The sequence below is a fragment of the Canis lupus genome, chromosome 3, assembly GCF_048164855.1.
Source record: "Canis lupus baileyi chromosome 3, mCanLup2.hap1, whole genome shotgun sequence".
Taxonomy (NCBI): domain Eukaryota; kingdom Metazoa; phylum Chordata; class Mammalia; order Carnivora; family Canidae; genus Canis; species Canis lupus.
In genome coordinates, this window is record NC_132840.1 from 44589857 (window position 1) to 44617688 (window position 27832).

Genomic DNA, 27832 nt, shown 5'->3' on the forward strand with positions numbered 1-27832 from the left:
TTCTGGTTTTTAAAACTTCATTTATGACAGAACTAGAAAACTCTTTAGGAAATTATAAAAGAAGTCATTCTTTCCTGGTAAAAATCTCTACACAATCCATTTCTTGGGTTTAGAAGCTCAGATGAGAGCAACTATTTTTTTTTTTTTAAGATTGTATTTATTTATTTATTCATGAAAGACAGAGAGAGAGAGAGGCAGAGACACAGGCAGAGAAAGAAGCAGGCTCCATGTGGGGAGCCTGATGTGGGACTCAATCCTGGGACTCCAGGATCACCTCCTGGGCTGAAGGCAGCCGCTTAACTGCTGGGCCACCCAAGTGTCCCAAGAGAACAACTACTGATTATTCCCTCTTACTATTGTGAAGTGCAGAAATGCTTAATGGAGATAATCTACTATTAGTAAGGTTAAAGAAAATTTCTTTTTCTTTTTTTTTAGATTTTTTATTTTATTTATTCACGAGAGACACAGAGAGAGAGAGAGAGAGACAGAGACAGAGAGAGGCAGAGACACAGGCAGAGGGAGAAGCAGGCTCCATGCAGGGAGTCTGACATGGGACTCGATCCCAGGACTCCAGGATCATGCCCTGGGCTGAAGGCAGGCGCTAAACCGCTGAGCCACCCAGGCTTCCCAGGTTTAAGAAAATTTCTATCGAGGAGTTCTTTCTAAGAGCCATTTACACTTCACCAATTATATGTAAACTTGCATGTGGAAATCAGAGTTACCTGATTTATTTTTGTATTTTAAAACCACTTCCACATTGGCACCTGGGTAGCTGGCTAGTTTTATATAGCTCTCCATAGATCATAGACTCTTTGAGGTGAAAGTTGGCTCTTACTCTTGTGACATGACCTCTTTAGCTGTTATAGTGAAGGTAAGACAAAGACTTTTGCCTAAAGAGTATGTGGTTTTGACTTTTATAAAAACAGTAGGTTCTGACCAAATAAGTTTTATGATTTGGTACTTCAGTTTTGTGCTTTACTTTATTTGTGCAGACACAAGCAGAAATCTCACAAGACATTTCCCAGATGAGGTTCATATTCTAATATCCCTTACTGAAAATATTTGAGCACCTAGAAACTGTTTTACAGTGATAATCAACATCCTATATGATCTTCCAAATAATTCAACTTAAGGGTATGATTTGGAAATTAGTAGCATTATCATATTCAAATGATACTGTATTGTAAAAGTGTCAATAGAACATAATTTTAAATTAGTGGAGAATGCTATATATCTATTATCTATCTATCTATCTATCTATCTATCTATCTATCTATCTATCATCTATCTATCTATCATCTATCTATATCTCCAATATCAGTTGAGGGCCTACTGTGTGCTAAGGAAGATACAAATGTATATAATAATAATTAAGAGGTTTTGTTATATAGACTGTGATCTATAAATAAAAACAGATGATTAAAAATAAAACGCTATAGGATGTCATTAGATAATTTTATATTTTATAATGATGAAAATATAAGATTGAAAACACCATTTTTAAATATTTTGTTTCTTTTTAGAATAATTCTATTCTTAAATTAATGGTAAGAGTTCTTACTAGTTTCACGTTCAAATGCATCCTCATATGATGAAATATAGTTTTGATGACCTGGTTAATACTGATGAAAACTTTCAGTGGCATTGCCTGGGGCTAGTAGTCTGCTGCATATTTTATTTTGATACTATGGCAATGACAACTAAATGTATTAGTGCTTTTCCTAGCCTAGAAATCAGTAATTAAGGAACTGATACCTAATTTCTTTAAAAAGAAATTTTTAGAATAAATTTACTATTCACATAGAATTATTTAAATGTCTCTTGCAAATTTATGGGATGGTCCAGCAAATACTTTACTTCTTATGTATTTAATTTTTTTAAGATTTTATTTATTTATTCATGAGAGACACAGAGAGAGGCAGAGACATAGGCAGACGGAGAAGTGGGCTCCCTGTGGGGAGCCTGATGCAGGATTCGCATTCCCAGGACCCCAGGACCTGAGCCAATGGCAGATGCACAACCACTGAGCCACCCAAGTGTCCCTAGAAAATACTTTTAAAAAAATTATTTTCAATATATCATATCCTTTGTGCAGTCCTTTGCAAACCAGTTTTCTATGGGAGTTCTTTCACCTTCAGAAAGATAATTAGAATTTACACATGTAACACATCTTTTTTATTTTATTCTTCTACTGTATAGTACTTACCTAAATCTAAGCTAGAAGTCTGTCTAGATCTGGTTTGGAAGGCTAGTTCAATAGACAATATACTTAGAGAGAAACAGGAACTAAGTGTGCTGCTTTGGTTCATTTGCAGGTGTCATTCAAGCCTTGGGTTTATAATCTTCAATTTAGGTGAGTCAGCCAACAGGACTTCACTGAGTGGTCACTCATGACAAGACCTGCACTAAGTTGTGGACATAGAAGTCACAGAAAAATTAATTAGTCATTGTCAATTGGCATCTATTGATACTCAATGGCACAATTTCTCTTTCAAGTGTCTTCATTAATGTTGAGGAGATTCAACCTTTTTAAAATACCTATTTGAAAGTTGGCCTGGAAAGTTTGTTGCTGTTCAACAGTATAGCTAGCTAGGTGAGTTACAAGAACAAGTCATAATTAGGTCAGGATAATAGGTGCACTGTGGCAGTTTGCTAGGTACAGTTGAATTCAGATTAAAGCACATGTCTGATAATTATGGAAGTCACAAATAAATAAATAAATTGTGTCTCTTGAAGAACACTGAGAAATAGGATTCTTGCCATTGGGTGGGTATACCAAGTGGTTATAGTCCTTTGTTACCTTGGAGAGCTCTCAATAACCTCTATCTTTGATTTTTTGTAAGATTTTACTGAGGCTTTTTGTCTTCCTAGCCCCGAGGCCTACTTGATTAGTTCTATCATTGTAGTAGAAGTAAGCAGATAATACAGCTTTACTCTAATTTGGTATGATTAGACTGAATGGTAGTGCCAGGGTGTCATCTTCATCCTACTAAAACATTTTGGCTCTCATGTTAGATCATGGACAATACTTACTGATTCCTCAAAGTTACATATGTATTGAGGAAGACAGATAAGCTTATCAGGGGTTCACAGTGTTTTCCTGCTTTCTTTCCAGTGAGAGGAACCATTTTTTGGTTCAGACAAGAGAAGTGTTGCCAAGAACCAGGTAGCATGTGTTTAGCTCCAATTAGTGGTATAGGGAATAAACACTATAAGAATTTGGAGAAAAAAGTTATGAGTAAGGGCTGTAGAACCTATGAAAGACTCCACACAATAGCCAGCCTTGTAGTAATGAAAGGGTTCAGACAATCTGGGAGACGGAGAGGGGAATTTCAGGTGGAGAAAATGTTAACCATTTTCACATTCCATTGATTTTTGGGGGAAGTTAATTACAAGACAAAATCTTTCTCTTTAAATAGCCTATAATCCACCTGAGGGAGAAAAGAAACATGTAAGCATGAACCAACATTAGAATAATTACCAGTTATGTAGTAAAAGAACAAAGAGGTAGAGTATAAACTTAATAATGATGTTTTGGAGATAAAGTCTTAGGAATGAAGGATCAGTGTTGGATAGGGCTAATTAGGGCAATATTGTAGAGATTTGTCTTCTGATGAGTTACTATTTTCTATTTCTTATGTTAGTGCTTCTTAAGTGTATTTTGTGTTTTCTTAACTGGAGCATTGACCTCAGGAAGAAATACCCATAAAGTAAAAGAAAAAATTCTGTATGCAAGAATATCTCAGTTATATACATTTTGGTCATGACTTCTATAGGTTATTTCAGCCTGAGGGTTTTTTTTTTTTTTTTTTTTGTTGCTTTTGTGTTGCCTACTCACTACTGCTCATCCTTCTGCCAGCCTCTTGACTTTTAGATTCTCTACTCTGAGAGACTCTCCATACAAGTATTCTCCATTAATGTGGAGTAGGGTTGCTTGTATTTGCAGAGTTTTAGGAGATAGAAAAATAATAATGGGTACAGATAATAGCATCATTATTAATAGTATTCAGTCAGGTCTTTCACCAGGGCATTTTCAGAATGTCTCCAAAAAAATAAATCCAGTGTCACAATATCTTGAAGTTGGAAATGCTTCAGAGGTTGCCTCCTTTACTCCTTACCCAATCAGGTAGTCACTTCCACTGCATCACATCTCTGGCAGCTGGTCATCAGGCTCTGTGTGAACAGTTTCAAAAATGGGAGGTTCCCTACCCAAGGTGGTTTTTCATTCCACTGTTGACCAATCTTAACATTTAAAAAGGTTTTGCATTAAGCTAGCATCTGATTATGTGGCTTTAGATCTTTTGTTCTAATTTCTTTCTAGGGAAGCTATACCAATGAAGTCAATTCATACATTTATGCAACAAAATTAACTGGGGACATAATAAGTGCAAGGAATTTTTTTGACCTACGAGTGATAAAGTTATGAATAAGGATATTATGCTTTCCCTCAGTAAGAAGACAGATTTTTAAAAATTTTACTATTTATTAAGAGAGGAGAGAGAGTGTGCAAATAGGGGGCAGAGCAAAGAGGTAGAAAGAATCTCAAGCAGACTCCCCATTGATCATGGAGCCAGACTCAGGGCTTCATCTTTCAACTCTGGGTTCATGACCTGAGCAGAAATTAAGAGTTGGAAAAAAAAAAAAAAAGGGTTGGATGCTTAGCCAACCAAGCATCTGTATCAATAAATGAATGGACAGATGAATAAATTCTTACGTTTTCTCTTTTTCACTACTGAATAATAGATAAACTCGATATATAGTTGATCCTTGAACAATGTGGGGTTTAGGGGTGCCAATACTTCATGTAGTTGAAAATCCACATATAACTTTTGACTCCCCCAAAACTCAATTATTAATAGGCTACCATTGAAAGGAATACTGATAACATAAACAGTGGATTGACAAATATTTTGCATGTTATATGCATTATATACTACATTTGTACAATAGAGTAATATAGAAAAAAGAAAATATTAATTAAGAAAATCATAAGGAAAAGAAAATACATGTACAGTACTGTACTGTATAAGAGGACTGGCACAGTTCAAACCTATGTCGTACAAGTGTTAACTTTGTAAGTAATTTTACAAGAGAAAAATGTCAGATGGGGCATATTGATGTCCTAATATCCTCTAGAGTAGTGATTAATTTTTTTATTGTATACCTTATCAGTATAAAACATTCAGGCAAATCTTACATGTATGTATAAAGTAGCATGTATGTATTTATTTTAAGTGCATATTAAAATTATAAATATGAAATATTGAACTAAATATTATGTATGTATATCATGTATGTATGTATGTATGATTTATCCTTATATCTCAAAAAAGTGTGTTATACACCCACTTTGAAGACTACATGATATAGTGTAAAGGATTTATAGGTTTTTGCCTATTCAAATATACAGTCTCTTGAGAAAACCAGCATTTTGATTGTGTGTCTTTATTTTTTCTAATTGGACTCAAGTGATTGCAATATGGTAACATTTAGGATTTGGCTAAAGAACATATTAGAACTAAATTAGAAAAATAGACTTTGAGATAATATTAAGAGGGTATTTCAAGAAAAATTATGATAGAAGTAATATCTGAAGGACAAATAACTTAGATGTTCTTTTCATATAAAGAACGGGGGGGGAAAACACGATAGCTATGCATAAAAAGGAATAGATGTTTGACTGCCATATAAGCTAAAATCTGGATATCTTTGGGAAACTGAAAACCCATTTGGAGTACCACAAATAGTAGAAATCTGGGATTTTATTAAAGATAGATATTTTCAAAGAACATAGTAGTACAGAGACAAATTTAAGAAGTAGAATGAAGAAAAAGAAAATAATATTTTGCTATTCTTTTTTTCTACTCTCTGCTATGTGAATTTAGATTACCATGATACAAATTTAACAGGCTTGAAACTACTTGTTTCTCTCCAGAGTGACACTTCCATGAATTTCCTAATTCTGTTCATTGTATCTGTATCCTATGTCTCCCAGGATGCAAACTGTAAACTTGACCCCTCTTCCCAATTTCACAATTAGTTGGCTACCATACTCTTTTGATTCTCTGTTTGTAATATCTACCAAACAAATGATCATATCTACTTAGGTACAATCAACACTTAGGTCTTCCACTAACGATAGAGGTTTTATGCTTTTAGTTTCTCTGTGAGCTCTGGAAAATTCTATAGTATTAAATGTTAAGCTTAGGATGGTAAATGGATTTTAGTAATTTTATTTTTAGCTTCAATTTTGAAGAATCTTGCTGAATGTATATGTTTCAGAATACAAACATTTAATACTATACATTTTTTTCTGTTCAATGAAATGTTTTGTTTTCACTGTTCTTAGGGTTACAACTCTGAAAAAAGAATTTTAAATATCAATGACATGCTGTCAATGTTGCTTTAGAGATGAAAATGTAAAGACAATTTTGGTTTTCTAATAAACCTAGGAAATGTCCTTGAAATATCAATGACAATATTTTCTCAAAAGCTTAACATACATAGTAGAAGGGACCATGAATATGATTAGGACTCATGGCTATGGCTATACCTTTTTCCTTGACCCAAACTGACTTTGGACCTTGGATAAGTATCAGTCTTACTCAGAATAGAGCTTGGACTTGATACCATTGATGATCCCTTTTTAGGTCTAGCTAACATTGTGTCTCATGTCTCTCTTATCCCCATGTAGCCCTACTTAGGAGTGGTCCATAGGATGGAAGTGTAGCCTTTTGAGATTAAGTTCTCAGGCTTTGGGAGTCAGACATTTAAGTACACATCCTGGTTCCACTAGCTATGATACCAGGGATAAGGTTTTGTTTTTTGATCTGTAAAATGGGGTTACTAACAGCACTTAATTCAAAAAGTTGTTGTGAGAATTTCATGTGTTAACATATAAAAAGTGCTTAGGACCCTGACCAGCACTTAATAACTATTATTTGTTTGCTATTATTGATATCTTTATAAAGCACTCAGCATAGTGCCTGGCAGCATATAGTATATACTCAGTCAAGTATTAACTATTATTCTTATTGCCAGAAACTCCATTCCAATTTCCATAAACAGTATTTCAGACTTTGGCCAAAAGAAAAACAGATGAGAGTATATCCTCTTAACGCAAGTCTGTATTCTTCACTTCAACAGAGAACACAACAAAGTGGGCGGGAAAATGGCCTCCTGAAGATGGGTACACACTTCACCTTGCAATGTCATAACATATGCTAGTAAAGGACTATTATATAATACATGGTTAAGTAAACTTGCTTTTTCATTTTTCCCAGCTGCAAATCAAGATTTTCCTTGAGTTATATTATCAATTCTGTGCCCCAGTGGTGCCGTAAAAATGTGTAATCAGATTTGTGGCCCTTATTTTACCTGTTAGCTTGATGCGCTTTCCTTTTTCATATTATAACCCAGTAAAATTAAAAAATACATGATTAGGTAGGAGGATTGCTCTAGGCTTGTACAATGCATTTAATATAATAAAGTTTAAATAGAAATATTTTGAAATAAATATTATTTATATTACAAATATTTTAGAGCAAACGTTTTTCCAACTTACCATCGTTAAAAATGTTTTAGAGTAGAAGATAAAAGATGAATCTATTGACTCTTTGTTCTTAAGCTGAGACAACCCCAGTATTGATTAATGTGCAATATTTATGAATGATACTATTACTTTTTATAATATTAATTATAAATCATGTGTTTCTATAATCATCACTACAGACAAAATATCTTTCTTGTAATCATCATAGCATAATGAAATCAGTTCCTTAACACCTAGACAAAAAATCATGAAAAACCTTAAGCATTAATTTAGGATAGTTTGCTTTTATAGCTGTAACTTTGAAATAACCAATATCTAATTTCACATCTGTGATCATAATGATAAATGATATTTGCTTGATATACAAAAGTCCTTTCAACCGATATCCCTATTGTTGCTCACTAGAAAGTATTAACCCTCATTTCAGAGTACTTGGAAGGATTAAGTGACAGAGTCAGTAGTGACAAAATTGGTAATTAAATCTGGGCTCTCAATGCCAAATACTGCATTTGCAGGTATTGAGAATGAATAGACTAACATAGTTGATTAGGGAATTGTAAGTGAGAGTATAGTACTTTCTCACCAGGGATTAAGAAATAGGAATCAATATCCCTTCTTCTTTACTCTTTTTTGACATTCCTTTACAAAAAAAGTGCAATGAAAGCAGAGGGGCAAGGAGACATGGTTAAGGACAGAAATTGATTCATAGTCAATACACATGTTTTAGCCAGTAGAAAAGCTCTTTTCCATTGGTGAAAATTTGGTGGCATTCACCCAAAATATAAAATCAAATTGATATTTTTTAAATTGACAAATTTTTGAGATTGATAACGTAAAATAAAAACAAAACATGTCAGTGACCCATGTATGTGTGTGTGTGTGTGTGTGTGTGTGTGTGTGTGTGTGTGTATTATTTCAGAATTGGGCTGTCGTCAGTAAGTTAGAGAGCATTTGTTTTCATTTTTAATTATTGATCAGCTGCCTGTAAAGTTCATTTTCTATTAATGCGGAGGTGGAATGGTGTTTTTCCTTCCTCTTTAGTTCTTGATGAACCCCATATGTTTCTGGTGCTCACAGCTCTTCAATAATTCAAGTGTTTCATGGAAAAAAGTCAAGTTTTGAAAATCTAGATCAGTGGTTCTCAAAGTTGTTTTTTTTTCCTTCCTATTAGCAGTAGCACTATTTCTTCAAGTTACATTTAAAATACATTATTTTAAATACATGTATTTAAATACATGTATTTTAAAATACATTTAAGCAGAGCTGCTTGGTTTGCATATAAGAAGGACTATTACATCGTGATCCCCTTCAACTTTTCATCCCTGTGTGTCGACTCTAGAGGTAGCTCCTTAAAAGCCTGGGACTTTCATTTAACATAATTTGAAATATATTGGCATAGATGATAAAACATTCAGCTAGAATGTAGCTTCTGGCCCACGGCTGACAAACCAGCTCTGGGTTTAAGCCATGACCATATTTCCAACTAGCCTTGTGACCTTGAGTAAGTAATACAATTTCTCTAAACAACATTTCCTCCTTAGTAACAATGAGCATAAAATGGTGCCTATGTCATAAACCTGTTCTGAAAATTGAAACAATACCTGCAAAGTGTTAGACATGTCTTACTGGTGTCAATATTTAATAATCTCTTCTAAGACAGTGATACCGTGTTGGCAATATAATGAAGTGGTAGAGAAAATGCTACTCACAGTAATTATGGCTTTCTTGATGAGAGGCCTGAATGCTTCAAATTATAATCCTGAGAAACTATAGTTTATGCTTTTTTTTTCAACTCTAAGATTTGTGTAAAGACATCTATCTTACCTGGAATAATAAATTATAAAGTATCCTTTAACATACTGTACTGGTAAAAATTCTTAAGGTACTAATTTTCTTTGGTGGTCTATACAAAGTTAATATAATTTCATGAGGTCAAGATGGCATACTTAATCTTCCCCTGTGCAAATGGACTATTTCATTTGGGATAGAGTCTCTAAAGTAGAGGTTTATATGCCATGGTATCATTTATTCAATTTTGAATAAGCAATCTATTTTCCTGCCTTCCCTCCATTCCTTCCTTCTCCCCTTCCCTTGCTTGTGCTCTGTGCCAAACACTTTTTCCTATGAAATAAAAAACCAGATGGGTGTCACAACTGAAGAGGTGGTGGCTGTCCTCAAGGTACTATGGCGTCTATCCCTAGATGTCACTTTAATCTGACTACTATGCAACTGAACTTTTCAGCAGAAGCAAGGTGAGAACTGTCTAGAAGGCAACCTATAAGGCAATATGGACAGTGTGGAGTAGTGAACACCTTACTCTTGTTCTTTCTGCATTCTCCAAAACATCTTGCTTTCCCCAGTCCCCCACATGTGGTACTTGACCCAGGTTCTCCTTGTTCGTCTTGCCATGCTACTCTCTGGCTTCATTGAGAGTTGCACTGAGCTTCAGAAGGGTAGTGCCTCTTCACCACCAACTCCTAGGCCTCCTGCAAACTATTCTTCAATTTACTGAATGTAGTAGAGGTCCCTTCTTAAAAATATACATACCTATGGAAAGTAGTATATTTGAGAGTATACTTTGATTTTTAGTTAGAACCTTATCTGGAATATGTTAGTAGCCAGCTGAAAGGAAGCCTACCTCAGGAAAGATGCCAGAGAGCAGGTGGACCTGCCAAACAAGAGAAGACAAAAGTACCCAGGCTAAAAAATAAGAGGAGCAAGAAAGGAGGCTGAGTGTATTCTTTCTTTTTCCTTCTTTCTTTTTTTTTTTTAATTTTGCCTTAAGCTTTCCATTCAAATCATCTTGTGCTTTTTGCACTAGCTATTCGTATTAGTCTTTTGCCTCATTAACATTTCAAAGAGTTAGAGACAATGAGTGTGATTCTGTGAATCACCCAATCCAATGAATGTCAGCTTGACTAACCCAGTGACACAGGTCCCAGTGCCACCCCCGCCCTGTCCTTACATTCCAGAATTCTCTCCCCTAATTTTGATCTTTCTGTGCTTCTGTCATCCCGTTTTATGAGTTTCTTTTGCCTGTTTTTAAGATTTTATTTATTTATTCATGAGAGACACAGAGACACAGGCAGAGACATAGGCAGAGGCAGAAGCAGGCTCCGTGCAGGGAGCCTGATGGGGGACTCAATCCTGAGACTCCAGAATCATACCCTGGGCAGAAGGCAGACTACTCAACCACTGAGCCACCCAGGGATCCCTCTTTCACCTGTTCTACTGAATCCTGTGTTTTCAGTCTTTCCCTCTCTTTCCGTGTTTCTTTCTTTTCCTTTATGAATTAACTTTTTCTCTCTTTTCTTTCTCAAAGTATTTTGCATACCTTTACTCTGTACATGTCATAGATGTTGAATTGTAAGTTTGGAATTTGTTACTTCATAAAGATTTACAGCCTCTAGTTTTCCCTTAAATAGCAAGTGAGTTGAAAACTTTAAATTTCATGTGTCAAATGAGAGAAAAAGAGGCTGTTGTTGTTGTTTTTTAATGTGTAATCAATTCCCCCTTTGAATTCTAAGTCAATTTTTTTCAGCAGAAGAAAGAATCATCATTCTAATTTAAGATGTTCTTTTAATGCTACTAGACAAGGAATTTAGTTTATACATGGTATTATGGGTTATTGCTGAGCTGCCTCTTCCTCTAGTTTTAGGGACAAAATTTTATGAATTGGCTTAACTGTAGAAACTATTCTCTAAAACATATACTGAACACAAAAAGACAATTCTGTGTTTGGACAATTGGACAACTGAACAATTATGTACAGACCTCAGCCTGTAAATGCACTGAACTCAAAACCTTTGTTCTTTTTCCTTTTATGCTTTTCTCTCTAGATCTTTAGCCTTTCTAGTAATTCATGCTTAAAGTTCTGAATCTTGGAAGTGGTCATATTTCCATTTTATTTCTACCTCTGTTCAGCATCATCTCCCCTAGCTTTTCCTCTCTGGTCCTAAAGTTTTGATGTTACATTCTCTGTCTCCCATGAAGCCCTTCTAGTGGACCAGCCGTGTCATTTCCATCTGCTATAGCACCCATTCTCTCTCCACTTGACAGAATCAAGGAGGGGAGATTACTTAAACCTTTCCACTTTCAGGTCACCATTCTATCTCCCTCTTCTTCTCTGGTATCTTAGCTCTGCTAGAGAGGAGCTTATCAGTCTATCAGAGTCCTTTAGGGTCCCCTTAGTCTTTGAATACTTCCATGCATTATACTCTCATTATATGTAGTTTGGATCATTTCCTGGTGTCAGTTGCAAAAATATGCTAAGCCAAAACTGAAATTTTAGTTTAATTAAAGATTTCTCAACAATAAAAATATTTTTGAATTTTGAGTGCAGTAAAAATTGTTTATGGAGGATATTTTCATCACTGGGTAAAAGTATGAATCAGAAAAATGTTATTGAACCAAAACAAAACATACAGAAAGCTCCTTTTTTACCATTATTCAATTTTAGTGCAAATTGTATGGTGAATCAGAAAGAAGAGATTAATGAAGTAACTTTTCCAGAACTTTGAAAGATTTACAGTTTGGTTAGAGAAAAATGGGAGTGTCTTCCAGGAGCTCAGAATTGCAGGAGTGAGGGGACATTAGATGATGGAAAAAAATTGGTACGTGTTAGTATGGTACGCAGCTAGAGAAGATGTGTACAGTGGGCAGGATTCATTTAGTCAGTGGTATATTAAAAAAAATTATCTAGTTGCTCTTATCTGTGCCAGTTACTGTACAAAGCTTCAGAGTTTCAGTGGGAAATAGAAACATACAACATAACATGTAAGAATACATATGTATTAATTGAACAATTACACAAGAACTTAGTAATAAGCCACATCATATGTGTTTCTACAGAAAGAACTTAAAGTTTTGAAAGTATATAGCTGAGGGTATTGATATATAGAGTGGGACCAGAGATTTCCATGATGAAGTGACATCGACCCTAAAATCTAAAGCAGAAGTGAAAAAAATCTGTTTTGCTTTAAGATTGGCAACTCTGTACATAGAAAGTGGTTGAAAATATGGAAGAAAGGAAGATGTCTGCATGACATCTGAGGTGGTCGAAGGAATTGAAAATAGGAAATGAAGTAGAATTTTAAGTGAGGGCTCATATTTTAGTGGTGAGATTGTTTAGCAAACTTGAGCAGGATGTAAACTGGTGAAGGCATTGCTTTAACAAACTGGTGGTGATGGATTGTTGAATGATTGGAGTAGGAAAAGACTATAACTAAGGTCTAAGGTCAGATGGAAGATAGCTGCATATAAGCAGGCATGGAGTAATAAGGTCATGAATCTAGATAGCTCAATATCCATGTGAAAAAATCCTGTATGTGTTTCCAGTTTTGTGACATCTTTTCACTCCTATTTTTTCAATTTTTAATTTTTTAATTTATTTTCCACTCCTTTTTTTTTAAATGAGGTTGAGAGTGTGTATCTCCAAAATCATATGTTCAGTGAAATCTCCCCCTCTTCCCTCAGGAAGAGTTATAGCTACTCCCCCAGAATCCCACAGAATTCTATTTCTATCTCTGTTAGCATACACTCTATGAAACAATTAATTATTTATGTTCTTGTTCCCTGAATAAAACTGTTAACTTCCCATGGCTGGGAGAGTTGTTACTTATTTTACATGGGCATCTATGGCAGAGTTCTTCCAGGGTTGATGAAAACCTTAGAAGTTTTCATGTGAGATTATATACTATAAAATGTTAGGATTTCTAAAAGGTTATGGTGATGCGTCTCTTGCTATTTGATCCTGCTCCTTGGAGCACACTTTCTCGCAGAGAAATTGGGGGTAGTTAAAACTAAAAAACAAGAGGAAATAATACATCATGGAAAATTAAAATGGGGACAGCATTGAATCATTTCAGAAATAAGTACATTCTCAAAAGGGTGTTCCTTTTCCAAGCCTACTCACTTTGTAACTTTGCTCCTAACTGAAAACTCTAGCTGAGGAAAATGCCTCCAAGTTCAATTCTTAAAATTCAATCTTTCTGAATACTATGATAATTGGTAAGGTTTTGATTCTGTTACTAAAAGGCCTAGGGTTTGGTCTTTAGTATTCTAGTCTTGCCCTGCACCTACAATTGCATGATACTGATAAATTGGCCTCAGGCACAGTTCTTCAGCTACCTTGAGACCATGAAATAATCACATTATGACCATACACCTTATTCCCCCCATTCCTTCCAAAATTATTGCCACTAATTTGTGCTGTCCTCTACTCATTTCTTTAATAGAGACATTCAATTCCCCTCCCCCCCAAAATTCCACACCGTGGATTTTGTTATTAACTGAATGGCTAAATGAATAAAGTCCACCTGTGCATTTTCTCTATTTTCCACATGTAGCCTATCTTACTGCCTCCTTTCTGAATATGTCTTTAAGTAAAAAAGAGCCAGTATTTCCTTGTTGAAATTAGTTTCATGTCCAGAGCAGAAAGATTTGTTACTTTTCAACTCACAGAAGGTGAATAGTAATTGATTTATCTTTTTTTATATATTTTATTTATTTATTTATTTATTTATTTATTTATTCATAGAGACAGAGAGAGAGAGAGGCAGAGACACAGGCAGAGGGAGAAGCAGGCATCATACAGAGAGCCTGACGTGGGACTTGATCCAGGGTCTCCAGGATCACGCCCTGGGCTGCAGGCGGCGCTAAACCACTGCGCCACTGGGGCTGCCCCCTTGATTTATCTAACAGCATATTTATTTAGTTTTTAGTGTGACATGATCAAACAATAAAACATGCTTTGCTTTTCCATTTTTAGTGGCTGGTCTCAGAAATCCCCAAAGACACTCTTTGCTCTTTTCTCTCTATCCCTCTCAGTTTCTTGGTATCTAGCTCCCCTTCCCTCTCTTGCCTTTCCCTCTTCTTATCTATCTATCTATCTATCATCTATCTATCTATCTATCTATCTATCTATCTATCTATCATCACAAAACATACTCTGGAACCAGATAAGCATGTTTTATTTTTAATTCTTTTTAAATTCAATTTAGTTAACATATATACTGTATTATTAATTTCAGGGGTAAAATTTAGTGATTCATCAGTTGCATATAAACTTTTTTTTTAAGATTTTATTGATTTTTAAGATTTTATTTATTGATTTTTAAGATTTTATTATTTATTTTATTTTATTTATTTTATTTATTGATTCATGAGAGACAGAGAGAGAGACAGAGAGAGAGGCAGAGGGAGAAGCAGGCTCCATGCAGGGAGCCCGACGACTGGGACTGGACCCTGGGACTCCAGGATCACGCCCTGGGCTGAAGGCAGCGCTGAACCCCTGAGCCACCCAGGCTGCCCTAAACATGGGTTTTAATCTTGTTGGCTTAAACCAACTTTCACTTAGCTGAAACCTCAAAAAGCAATTTAGTTACTGAACCTCAGTCTTGAATCTGAAGATGGTGAATAATTTTTCTTGTGGGGTTGATGGCAGAATTAGAACTAATATCTATGAAGCATTTCATAATTGTCATGTAACACATAGTGGTTATTATTTTGATACATTTTAATGATATGATTATTCTGCAGTTTTGTATAGGCATAAATAGCTATTTATGTAAGCTTTCTGTAAGCAACTTAATTCACGTTTTCTGATCAATTCTGGTGAGCATGGGAGAGGAAAGACTGATATTTAGATGCTACCCCTTTAAGAATGGGGGTTGGGAGGATGAAGCTGGGATCCTGTATTCCCCGCCTCTGTCAGGTTGTAGGATAGGATGGATCCTCCTGTTAGGGAAGATAGTTGCACCATCTGAACACTGGCGTTCCCAACTCTATGTCCATCTTTCAGCCTTTTCAATGAGGATGATTTTTTGTATTGACAGGAAGAGTACTTCTTGGCATTGGTTTTGTTTCTGCCTAACTCCTAACACATAAACCTTTTAGCAGAGATCATTCAAAACACCCAGGCCCTCCTGTCATTGAATGGAGAAACAAGAAGCCTCTTCTCTGTAGAGAAATTTCAGTCTTTTACAGTGATGCCTAGTTCTCTCCTCTTCCTTAGGCAGCAGGATGAAGGGGGCTGGAGGCACAAAGGCATGTTTCTTCCCACTCCCAAAGAGAAAGACTATGTAGAGAGAGTAGGCTGGATGTTACAATTCTTTGCTGCATTAGGAGATTAAAATGACAGGTGACACTTCTCTTGATAAGCTAGGCACCTAGAGGGAAAAAGTTTTTTTGTTTTGTTTTGTCTTTTTAATAAGAAGAATATGCTCAGGTACTGGGTGTTGGAAGATAAAAGCATGTAAAGGATTTAATGAAGACCTGTGAATAATTGCAGGTGCATTTTCTAGTAGAACACAAAAATGTAATCCTGTAATGTCTGAGACCTTTTGGGATGCAGTTTTAAAGAAGTACTTTTATTCAGGAAGTAAAGTTTTTGATGAGACAAAATAAAGGTAAAGAAGGGATTGGCGCTTTGGGCTCATTTTTAGGGAGTAGCTCAGGCATTGTCATGTAGGAGTCATTTGAGAGTCAATTGTCAGCTGAAAGTATTGGCAAAGAGGAGGGAGAAGACTGGAAGGAAGTGAAAGGCAAAACCATCCTATTTACTGGATAGTTTTGTTTAAAAACTAATGTACCTGATCTTCTTGGTGTAATAGTTCCATCTTTGTAACCTTTCAGCCTGTCTTTTCTGGAATTGGTAAGATTGGAATGGGTGAGAACTGACCATCAAATGATTTCTTGTTGAATTATTCCTTCTCTAAAACTGACCCATATTAACCTTGTGTTGTAACCATAAGGACTGGGGGTGGTAGTAGCTACTTATTTCTTGGGCAAACATGCTAAGCAAAGTAACATAGAAAGCATGATGTCCCAAAGATAACCTGCTGGTTTACCTCTGATTTAGTGAATATTGTTTAAAATGATTCAATTCTAGTAGTTGGCTTCTCCAATTTGTTTACCTCCCCGTCCTTCCGGAGGTACAAAAATGTTCTGGCCTGTTCTTAGTAACCAAATGGACACTCTTTGCACTGATAATACCCCTTTGATATTGGTTTGTTCCACATTATCATGCAAAACCAACAACTGTACAGCCTCTGAAGCTTTTTGTCTTTTTTTCTTTTTTTTGAGTGTAGTTGACATTCAATGTTACATTAGTTTCAGGTGTACAGCTTAGTGATTTGACGAGTTTGTGCATTATGCTATTTTCACAAGTGTAGCTACCACCGGTTCCATCACATCTTTATTACAGTATCTTTGCACTCTTTATGCTCTGCTTCTTATTCCTGTGACTTACTCATTCCATAACTGGAGGCCTGTCTCTCTCTTTCTCTCTTCCATTCACTCATTTTGTCCAACTTCTATTCCCTTTTCTCTGGCAACCATCAATTTGTTCTCTGTATTTATAGTGCTGATTCTGCTTTTTGTTTGTGCATTTATTTTTTTTAAGATTTCACTTATGAGTGTAGTCATATGGTACTTATCTTTCTCAATGTGACTTATTTCACTTAGCATAATCCCCTCTAAGTCCATCCATGTTGCCTTAAATGACATGATCTCATCCTTTTTATGGCTATGTAATATTCCATTGTGTATATAAATATTTTCCTTATCTATTCATCTATTGATGAAGCAACTTAGGTTGCTTTTTTATCTTGGCTATTGTAAATAATGCTGCAATAAATACAGGAGTGCATTTTTGTCTTTAAACCTTACCAATCTTTCTTTCCTTCTTCCTTTTTCTCCAAACTTAAAATGCAGCTATATACAACTATTAGCAGCTTCTACAATATTTTGACTTTGCTTATGCTCTACCCAGTGTTTTGAACATTTTGACTTCTCCACTTGCCTTATCCTACTAAATCCTCAAGACAGGGCTCGATGCCCTATAGAAAGCAAGGCTAGTTGAAAAGGTGAAGTCAATTAGCTGTCTATCTTGTGTGCTTCAGCTAGACTTCTGTACTTTATAATAGCATTTATCACAACAATTGAACATCTTTTTCCTGCCCTCCTCTTCCTGGGTCATGAATAACTTGAGGAGAGAGATCATGTTTTTGCATATATATAGCACCTAACATATGATTCAACATAGTGTCTGACTCAGTAGGTAACCAGTTGGTTGAAAGAATAAATGAATATATGAATTTCAAGTGCTTTATATAATGTATATATGATCTGTAAATGTTAAATAATGTTTTAAAGGAGTTACTTTCCTTGAAGAAAACAAACTCATCAATTTTATTTTTAGCACAAAAGTTTAGAAAGATGTACAGGGTTCGATTAGTAGCTGTTTTCAAAGGATGTCATATATGATGGTCACTAATCATATACTAATTCCTTTTCAACCAACTTCTGGTGATTTTTTCCCCCTGAACACCTTCAACTCAAGTAGATATTATAATGATTTGTATAGATATTGGAGTGATTCATATAACTCTAAATTGAAATAGCTAAAAATGAAAGTGTTTTATTGTTAACATTTTCAGACCAAAGATAGCATAAGGTGAGTTTTCTTCATGTTTTCCAAGGAAAGGAAGACTACAGATATTTAATTTGTAATATGTTTTAACATTAATAGGTAAAAAATAAAGTTTGTTTATCTGAGGAATGTTTATGTTGAGTATAGCTTACTATGTTGTTTCATTACTACATACATAATGGCAGCAATTCTTCTCATGTGCCTGAAATACATTGTTGAATCAGAGATTTACTGAATTTGAGGATGAAAATAGGTTAGAATAAAGTACAGGGCATGACTGGAGCTGGAAAAAAAAACCAAAATTTTATAATACAACAAACTTGAATTCAAGTTCTAAGTCCTTCACTTAGTAGCCCTGAGAACATGATAAGTTACTTAATCTTCCTGAGCCCCCCTTTCCTTGTCTGGAACAGGTTGGTAATATGTAGTCCAAAATGTTAATAGATTTGAAAGAAGTAATGTAAGGAAAGCAATCAGCCCAGTTCCCAGCATACAGCAAGTACTCAGTAAGATATCATTTCTCTTTTCTTTATTTCCTCAGTATTATTCAGGCACTGTGTTGCAGTGGTTTGGGGACCACTATGTATTTAATAAAATACTTCACTGGCATGAAAAGTTTTTGATCTGTTAAAGGAAGAAAATTTTTATTAAAAAGAGTGATTATCTTTATATTATCAAAAATAGATATAATTGTTACTATAAAAGTAGATTGTGTGGTGATTATAGTTAATAATAGTGTCTTACAAATAAATAATCCAATTTAAAAAATGGGCAGAAGACATAGGCAAACATTTCTCCAAAGAAGACATCCAGATGGCCAACAGACACATGAAAAGATGTTCAACATCACTCATTGTCAGGGAAATGCAAATCAAAACTACAATGAGTATCGCTTCACACCTGTCAGAATGACTGAAATTAAAAAACTCAAGAAATAAGTGTTGGCAAGGATGTAGATAAAAAGGAACTGTGGTGTAATGTTGGTGGGAATGCAAACTGGTACAGCCACTGTGGAAGGCAGTATGAGGGTTCCTCAAAAAATTAAAAATAGAACTACCCTAAGATCCAGTCCTACTTGGTATAGAGATTAAGAGTACACTTATCTTGGTGACCATTGAGTAATATATGGAACTGTTGAATCACTATATTGTACACCTGAATCTAATATAACACTATCTTATATACTTGGAAGTTGATAAGAGAGTAGATCTTAAATGTTCTCACCAAAAAAAATAAAGGTAATTATGCGAGGTGATGGAAGTGTTAACAACAGTATGGCGACAATCATTCTGTGATATATAAGTGTATAAAAGCAACACATTGAGCACCTTAAACTTACACAATGTTATATGTCAACTATATCTCAGTAAACCTGGAAAAAATTAATTGGATATATTACTTAAAAATATTTGACTATTCAATGCCAATGAAACTTCCAACCAGAATCAGTAGTATGAGCCCAGTAAATAGTGGATTCAATTGAAACCGTATTCTACCAATGGTGTGGTTCTTTATAGTGTAATCTTTTAGGTCAACTATTTTCTTACTGTGTGAAATTCATGTGTTCTTTTCATGAACATGGAATTATAAAATGACTGATGTTCTTTTGAGTTTGGGGCTATGTATTGAGCTTTAAGAGACCTTATAAAGGAAGAAAGGGGGCAGATGGATCAGTGTGCCTACTGTGTGTTTTAATGGCTATTGAGTATCTGCATGTGTTAGTACTTATAGAATAAAAATCAGGGATCCCTGGGTGGCGCAGCGGTTTGGCGCCTGCCTTTGGCCCAGGGCGCGATCCTGGAGACCCGGGATCGAATCCCACATCGGGCTCCCGGTGCATGGAGCCTGCTTCTCCCTCTGCCTGTGTCTCTGCCTCTCTCTCTTTCTCTCTCTGTGACTATCATAAATAAATAAAAATTAAAAAAAATAAATGTTAGCTATTTAAAAAAAAAAAAAAAAAGAATAAAAATCATTTTGAGCCCATGGCCTTTAACAATAGTTCTTTAGAACTGCTAGAATAAGAAAAGAAACTAAAGAAAACTCCTTTGAATTCTGACCAGAGAAAGCAGTTATAAAATAAAGTGAAATGGAGAAGTCAACTAATTGGATCTGTTCCACTATTTCAGTCGGTCTGTGTTGATCTATGAGCAAAACTGGTTGAACGGCTTACATGACAGCCCTCCAAGTACATGGAAAATTTCCCAAGCTCATGCTGGTTAGGAAACAGAAGTCCTCTTTTAAAGCAGTGCAGAACTCAGCAGTTTGGGTTTCATTGAGCTGGCTTAGTGGTTTCAACTTCTATAACTTCCATATGGAAACTTAAGGGAAACATAGAAGCTAAACTGTCTTATAGTACTACCTGAGAGCAGCTCCTATTTCAGGGGTCTCTGTTCAACTGGCCTAGGACCCTAAAGATTTGTCCTCTGAGTAACTGGACTTCTTTCCTAAAGACCAACAGGACCAATCAAACTTAAGAAAACTGATTTCTAATGGCAGTTAAAGGAGAAAATCCAGTTTAACCGTCTTTTCAGAATTCAGGAGCCCTTGGAACTGGTTCACCAAAAAATGAGCAAAGGAGCCAAACAGAACCAAAACCAAACAGGCAACAAAATTGTGTTCTATAGTAAAACAGTGATTATGCAATAATTTTAGCTTTCTTTTGCAATAGTCTAGAGGCAAATGGGAAAATTTGGTTGAGCATTGTAAATCACAGGCAGTTAGGGATTATGATTGGCAAGAAATATGCATGTAGTCTTAAAATTGTAAAAAAAATTTTCACTTGGTTCTAGGATGATATTGAGAATCATTGAGAGTCAGCTAAGCATTATGATAAGCTTCTTACATGTATTTTCTCATCTGATTTTGTCACCAACTTTGTGGGGATAGGAATTGTTTTAACCTCATTTTAGTTTCTGAAGAAATTGACAGGCAGATGTAATGTCTTCTGAAGGGTCACACAGCTGAGAAGGGAGGGATCCACATTGATTGTGAGGTGTGTTTCAGCCTCTTTCCAACATCATACTACATTTTGCGACGCTTATCATTTATGTCTTGTTTGATGGATTTAAAAGTGGTTAAAATAGGTTGACTCTTCCTGAAAATATTGACACTAAATTTTTTAAAAATTGTTTAAAATCCTTTGCATGACTAAAGACTTTGCTTACCCCCTTGAGCAAGTTTCTACATAGATGAATATCTGTTGTGAAATGAAAAGACTTGTTTTAAGAGAAAATAAATAATGACCTATGTGATAACTCAGCAGTGTTTCTTTCTTTTGCTTTAGGAACCTATAGCATGTTTGGATTGCCTAAGCAGAGAGATTATAGATTCCATGTTTTAAAAGTAAATGTTTGAAATATTAGCTATACCTTTAATTAGATAAAGTATCTGGACTCACAGTGAGCAAAGGAATCTGAAAAAATTGGCATATATCGATTATATTTGATTATATTTTATAATTTATAGTATGTTGAAGTTAGAACTTATGTTCAGCAAAACTGCATTACATTTCTTTTCTTTCGTGAGATGTTAATCAAATATCCCACATAACTGAAATTGAATTTAACTCCTAGAGAAAGACATTATTTTTAGAATATTTTAAAAGATTTTATTTATTTGAGAGAGTGAAAGGGAGAGAGAGAAAGAGAGCACAAGCAGGGGGCAGGGAGGAGCAGAGGGAGAGGGAAAAGCAGACTCCCTGCTGAGCAGAGGTGAGACTTAATCCAAGGACCCTGAAATCAGAACCTGAGCCGAAGTCAGCTGCTTAACCAACTGGGTCACTCAGGTACCCCTATTTTTAGACTTTTGAATAAAGATCTCTATACAAAAAGTTCTATATTACCATGCCTTATTATGATCTGAATAAAATTTTACCTTTCCTCGACTCTTAGTCATCATTATATACATGATGGGAATCTAAGAAAATGAGAATGAACATGACAGGCAGTGGGACAAGAGACATGGAGATTAATGCTGTGCTGAAGGAACTCTGTGTAGTGCAATTATCATAGAGGTGAGGGAGATGGTGAGTGGAAGGAGGGCAGGTGTAGAGTGCGAACAGGTTACAAGTTGGAGCTGGGAGCCATGTTCAGGAACCAGACTTCATTTTGTACATGATGAGGGATGTTTCCAGCATGTTTTAATTTTAGTTAACTTATTCTCTAGCAGTAATGTGAAGAGATACTTAAAATGGGCAAAACTGGAGGTAGGGAAATGGATTAAGAAGTGACAACAAATAATCAAAGCTTGGTAAGATGAAGACAGACTAAGTCTATGGTGATAGCAGTGGGGAAGGAGACAAGTTAGAGAAATATTTGATCAAGTCTGATCAGTTCTCAATGTTTATGTGGAGCAGCAAGAACAAATCTGGGTTTTGGGGTAGCCTAGGGGGCTCAGCGGTTTAGTGCCTGCCTTCAGCCCAGGGTGTGATCCTGGAGACCAGGGATCGAGTCACACATTGGGTTCCATGCATGGAGCCTGCTTCTCCCTCTGCCTGTGTCTCTGCCTCTCTTTCTCTCTGTGTCTCTTATGAATAAATAAATAAAAATCTTTATTAAAATTTTTTTAAAAAAATCTGGGTTTTGTGGGGCCTGAAACTTGCACAATTTTTGAAAATTCATATGCAAAATTATGAATGTAAAATGAGGTATGAAAGTAAATATTTACTTAGAAAAGCAAGCATGTAGTTACACATTTTAAGAAAACGACAAAACCCATAAATCTCACCAAATGCACAGAGAAGTATATCTCATTAAGTACAAACTAAATGTATTATTCTCTCAACTTCCCTTTAGCCATTTCCCAAAACTGCCAGTATCCATTTTAAATATCTCTGCACACAAAGAAATATGACAGGTGAAACCATTGTGTTAAGAGAATCAATAGAGGTAGGATACATCCCAGAACCTTTTGTACTTGGTGGAAAACTGAGCCATCGTTGTGACTGGTGAGCAATCAACATAGATATAAACCATTCCTTTTTTTTTTCTTATCTGGACAAAATATTTCCAGTTTTAAAATCAAGATTCTGAATTATAGGTTTTGGCTTTAAGAATATAATAATGATAGGGGTGGCTCAGTTGATTGTCTGATTACTGATTTCTACTCAGATCATCATCTTGGGGTTGTGAGATCAAGCCCCAGTTTGGGCTCCCCACTCAGCTTGGAGTCTGCTTGAGATTCTCCCCCCAATCTGCCCTTTTCATTCTCTCTAAATAAATAAACAAATAAATAAAATCTTAAAAAAGAATATAATAATGATTATAGTTGTTAATAGTGAGGAGTGAGGAAGAATATATATTAAGAAAACATTTTGTAACATTACTTTGCAAGGGAATACAATATTCCTCCAGTGTTCATTCATTTTGTACCTTGCTGAATAAAGCTACCTACAATATTCACATGTAGTGGCCTCTGCTGTGGTCTTTAAGAACCAAAAAGCTTGAAGCATATAATGAGCCAATGCAGATAAACTAATCTGAACTTTAGATTTTTTTTTTTTTTTTTTGCCAATTTGAGATCTGTGAGCAGAAACAAGATAGCAAAAGTAAGAATAAAGAGGATTTCGTCATTTGCTTTATTTGGAGGATAGCAGCTTTTTAGCCTTACAGTTTTAATTCCTGTGGTTTTTTTTATACTTGTTAGACAGTTGGTCATTCCAGTAAGAAATGTGGCAAGATTTGGTACAATACAGAATTTATGAAGCTTTCTGTCTCAACTTTGAGAGACAATATAGCACTTGGATTAAATATAAGGATCCTGGAGCTGGACTGAATGAATTGGATTCCCAGCTTCACTGCTTACTGGTTTTACTCAACCCCTTTGTGTCTTGGTTTCATGATCTGTTAAAAGCAGATAACAATACCTACTTTACTGTTGAGTGGATTATAGGTGTTGATAGATGGAAAGATCTCAGAAGCAACTCCTGGTACACAATAAAGAGGCATTATATAGGTATTTGTTAATTTGTTTTCCAAAGAGAAGCAGCCATAATTTTTCTTAGAATGGCCTAGAAGTCCCTGTACAACTGAGTAGTTTTGTTTCCAAACTTTATTTCTAGCCACTGTGCCAGGTAGGCTGAAACCCAGCCCTGCATTTTCCCAAACTGTTTCACGTGGGTGTTTTGAGATAATTAATTTGTGGTGCCCAATAGATGGTGAGCTGAATTAAATGAAATATTTTAGAGGTGGCAGAAATTTCCAAGCAGCTTTTCATGTCCTACACCCATAGTTCCTTGTGGTCCAGGGAGGGAATCTGAAGATGATTGAACAGTAACTTTAAAAAAAAAATTCTTTTAAAGATTTTATTTGTTTAAGAGAGAGAGAGAGAGAGACAGAGAGAGCAAGTAAGAGCACAAGCTCGGAGAGAGGGAGAAGGAAAACAAAACTCCCTGCTGAGCAGAGAGCCTGACGTGGGGGCTCGATTCCAGGACCTTGGGATCATGACCTGAGCCAAACGCAGACACTTAACCAACTAAGCCACCCAGGCACCCCAAACAATAACTTTTCTGTTTGAGATCAGGGAAATGCTGCTATTACTGTGGGCTTTCATTGAATAGGACTGCGATCTACTATGCTAAGACTTTGGCCTCACCTATTTTGGGTGGTGCAAGTTTAGGTCCTTTGAAGAGGCAGGCTGTAAATGCCAATTAAATAAATTCCAACATTAGTTGTCATGTCCTGCCAAGGGAAGTGTTGCTTGTTTACTTAGCGTTTGTGATCTTGTTAATACTGGTGATGGCCACCTGTGAGTGTGAATAGGGCTAAGGAGCTGAGTGGCAGATGAGTCATTTCCATAAGGTCTGCACATCAATTCTGTTCTTTGGATCATGACAGGAGTTGTCCTTGGAGGACCATTGCCATTTTAAGACTTGCTTCTGGTTTCCTCTTTTATTCTTTACATCCCAGCCAGTTGTCCCTTCACCCAGGCAGGAAGCTCGTGGTTCCCTCATTGCTGTTCCTCTTGTACCATTTTCTAGACACAAAGCCTAGATGACTACCATTATCATTTTTCTTGGCTTTTGATCACTAAAATTCCTCCAGATATCACTTGTATTTATGAGTAAACTTTTCCTTTTGAGCTGCCCCCATACTCCAAGGCGTCTTTCTAGATGAACTGTTTCTTGACGGCTTAGGAGCAATAAGCTCCACCATCCACATAACAATGAACAATCTTTTCTGCAGTCAGTAATACAGGTTCCCATGAGTGTACCCTCTTAATGACTTGGGGGTGGTGGGGAAGAATCTTGACCAGATATTACCTGATTTGGGGGAGTAGAACAATATGAATATGGTATACAATATATTTTTCTTTTTTTTTCTTTTTTTTAAAGATTTTATTTACTTATTCATGAGAGACACAGAGAGAGAGAGAGAGAGAGAGAGAGAGGCAGAGACACAGGCAGAGGGAGAAGCAGGCTCCATGCAGGGAGCCCGACGTGGGATTCGATCCTGGGTCTCCAGGATCACGCCCCAGGCTGCAGGCGGCACTAAACCACTGCGCCACTGGGGCTGCCCTACAATATATTTTTCAATCATTATCTGGAACGTGTAACTATCATGGTCAATATGACTTGTGCTACAAAGAAAATAGTCAAGAAGAAATAAATTATGGAATCCATGGATGTTTAGTGATAGAAGAAACAATATTATTGTCTGGCTTGGCTCCTTTTTTCTGTAGCTGTGGAAGGTGAAGCCAAGTAGAGTCAACTTGCTCAAAAACACAAGGAGTCAAGAAACTGCAGTAACATGGAGGTAGTTTTCTGGTTCACAGCCCAGTGCTCTTCATTATCAAACATCTCATACCTGATAGCATATTTGAAAATGTCTGAACATTTTTGGCTGGGAGGCTCCTTGAGGTAGCTTCCTTTTCACTTGATGTGTGAGAAAGCACCCAGGAAGTCCACTTTTAACCTATCAGTAAGTCAGTGATGGAATAGATGCCTCCATTTTTAAGTTACTGTGTTTGGGGGGAGTCCCAACTAATTAACTCTAGGTCTTTCTGGAATCTGTCTGCCACAGTTGCCACAGTAATTCATTTGCCTTCTGAACTGTGGAGCTTTTTCTACATTCTTTATCTCTTGTTCGAATTAATTTTTTTAAATTAATTACTTGTTATTTTGAGAGAGGAAAGAGCATAAGCTTAGGATGAGATTAGGTTCTGTTCCAAATTTTGCCATGAACATGAAGCCTGATCATGAGTAAGTCACTTCAACCACTCTTTGCCTTAGTTTCCTTACATGTAAAATTGGAGCATTACTCTAAAGGACATCTCAAATCCCTTTCAGTTAGTATGAATGGGAAAAGCTACAAGTCCCTGAATTTACAACTGTCATGTTAGTTACCCTCATGCGTTTCATACATTTCCAGTGCCTGGTTGTTGGAAGAGGGACAAGGGTGGGAGTTTGGCATCTGTGTTTGTATTGTCAGCTGACAGGCTTTAAAATAGAAGTAGTATGTTTGAGTAGCAAAAAGACCATCTCGAGGTTTCTCACTAAGTAATGAGAAGATGCTGAAGAGAATTTCTGAGTAAGACACGGAGATATTTTGAGAGGTTTTTTTCCAATCAAGCCTTCATTTCATATTAAAATAAAAATGCATGTAATTAAAATGTAGCTGATTTGTATTAACATTAATGTGTTTGCATGTATCTTAAAAGTGGATGACATAACCATGGATTTTCTAAATAACCCTCCAAGAGAATAGAGTAGGAAATTAGAGTTATAAGACTTGACTCATGGTCATTTGTGGGTCTTTCTTGCAAGTATAAATAAGGAAGGCATTGGGGATGGATCTGGATACCAGTGATGCCAAAGAGCTTGATTTTAGCATTTCTTGGCCCTTTGTATTTCACCGTGCTGTATCTCTTCAAAATGCCTGTCACTTTACTTTTGCAGAAATACAAATTGAACCCTGAGTTACTTTCTGCCTTAGGGATGGAAAAACATTTTTAAGCCTTTCCATTCTGATGCTGAGAATTAAGAAAAAGCAATGTGAAAAATACACATAAATAAAAATATATTTTAAAATACTCATAGAAGTAGAATTTAAGGAAGTAGTTTTGAAGAATGGACAACAAAAGACACATACCTATGTTTTTTTTTTCCTTCATTGCTTCGTCATACAGTCTTGTGGAAATAGATGTGTCCTCAACAAATTAAAGAACACAGGATATTCATTGTCATTTAATAGAACATTGAGCAACTTCAAAATTTGTTTCCATAAATTGTATGCTTAATTGGAAATATACATTTAATTCAAGATCAGTGGAAAATCTATTGTTCGTTACTAATGACTCAGCTGCTCAAATAATCTATCTTATCAGTGGCCAGTGGCAGGAATGAGGCTCTGTGCAGTATTGTAACCATGACATTAGTGACATCATTTAGTGAAAATAGAATTTGGACTGTTTAGGAAACAAAGCAGTGGCTTCTTTGCTTGACTGTGTGAACCTAATGAAAACTAAGAGAATGTAATAAGCAATGTTGATTTCTCTACATATAAGTAGCAATTTTATGTAAGTGTGTGTATATATAGATATAGATATATAGATATATAACAAAATATTTCATTTAAATTTTCCTACTAATGTATGAGAGTCACAACATTCTGTAGACTCTGAAAATAATATTGTTCATGTATTGGAAAGCCTTGCTATTTGAAAAGCCATACTCTTAACTCGATAGGGCCAAGAAAACATACAACATTGGTTCTCTTCTGAGGTATACCTTTGTGAAAAACGATCCTGTCACTTTTCCTTTCCTGGACCTCGGTAACTAAAAATAATGAAGAGTATCCTTCAAGGCTATGTTAGTCTGTGGTGTTGGGAGATCTGTGAGGGGAACACCATTG

The 27832-nt window shown here is 35.8% G+C and overlaps 1 protein-coding gene and 2 long non-coding RNA genes across 8 annotated transcripts in view; 2 read left to right on the forward strand and 1 right to left on the reverse strand.

Moving 5' to 3' along the window:
* Positions 1-27832, forward strand: part of PDE4B (phosphodiesterase 4B) — a 541893-nt gene that overhangs the window by 209668 nt on the left and 304393 nt on the right. The gene's annotated exons all lie outside the window — the stretch shown is intronic.
* Positions 18535-27340, reverse strand: LOC140630456 (uncharacterized). The gene is made up of 2 exons (XR_012028221.1): positions 27071-27340; positions 18535-18608 (listed from the first exon to the last, which is right to left on the reverse strand). It is a non-coding gene; the product is annotated as an uncharacterized lncRNA (long non-coding RNA).
* LOC140630455 (uncharacterized) overlaps positions 27361-27832 on the forward strand; it is a 35141-nt gene continuing 34669 nt past the window's right edge. For 2 of the 3 annotated variants that reach the window (XR_012028220.1, XR_012028218.1), the window contains exon 1: positions 27361-27497. This is a non-coding gene — a long non-coding RNA (uncharacterized lncRNA). The remainder of the gene's footprint in view (positions 27498-27832) is intronic. The other variant, XR_012028219.1, reaches the window with a different exon arrangement.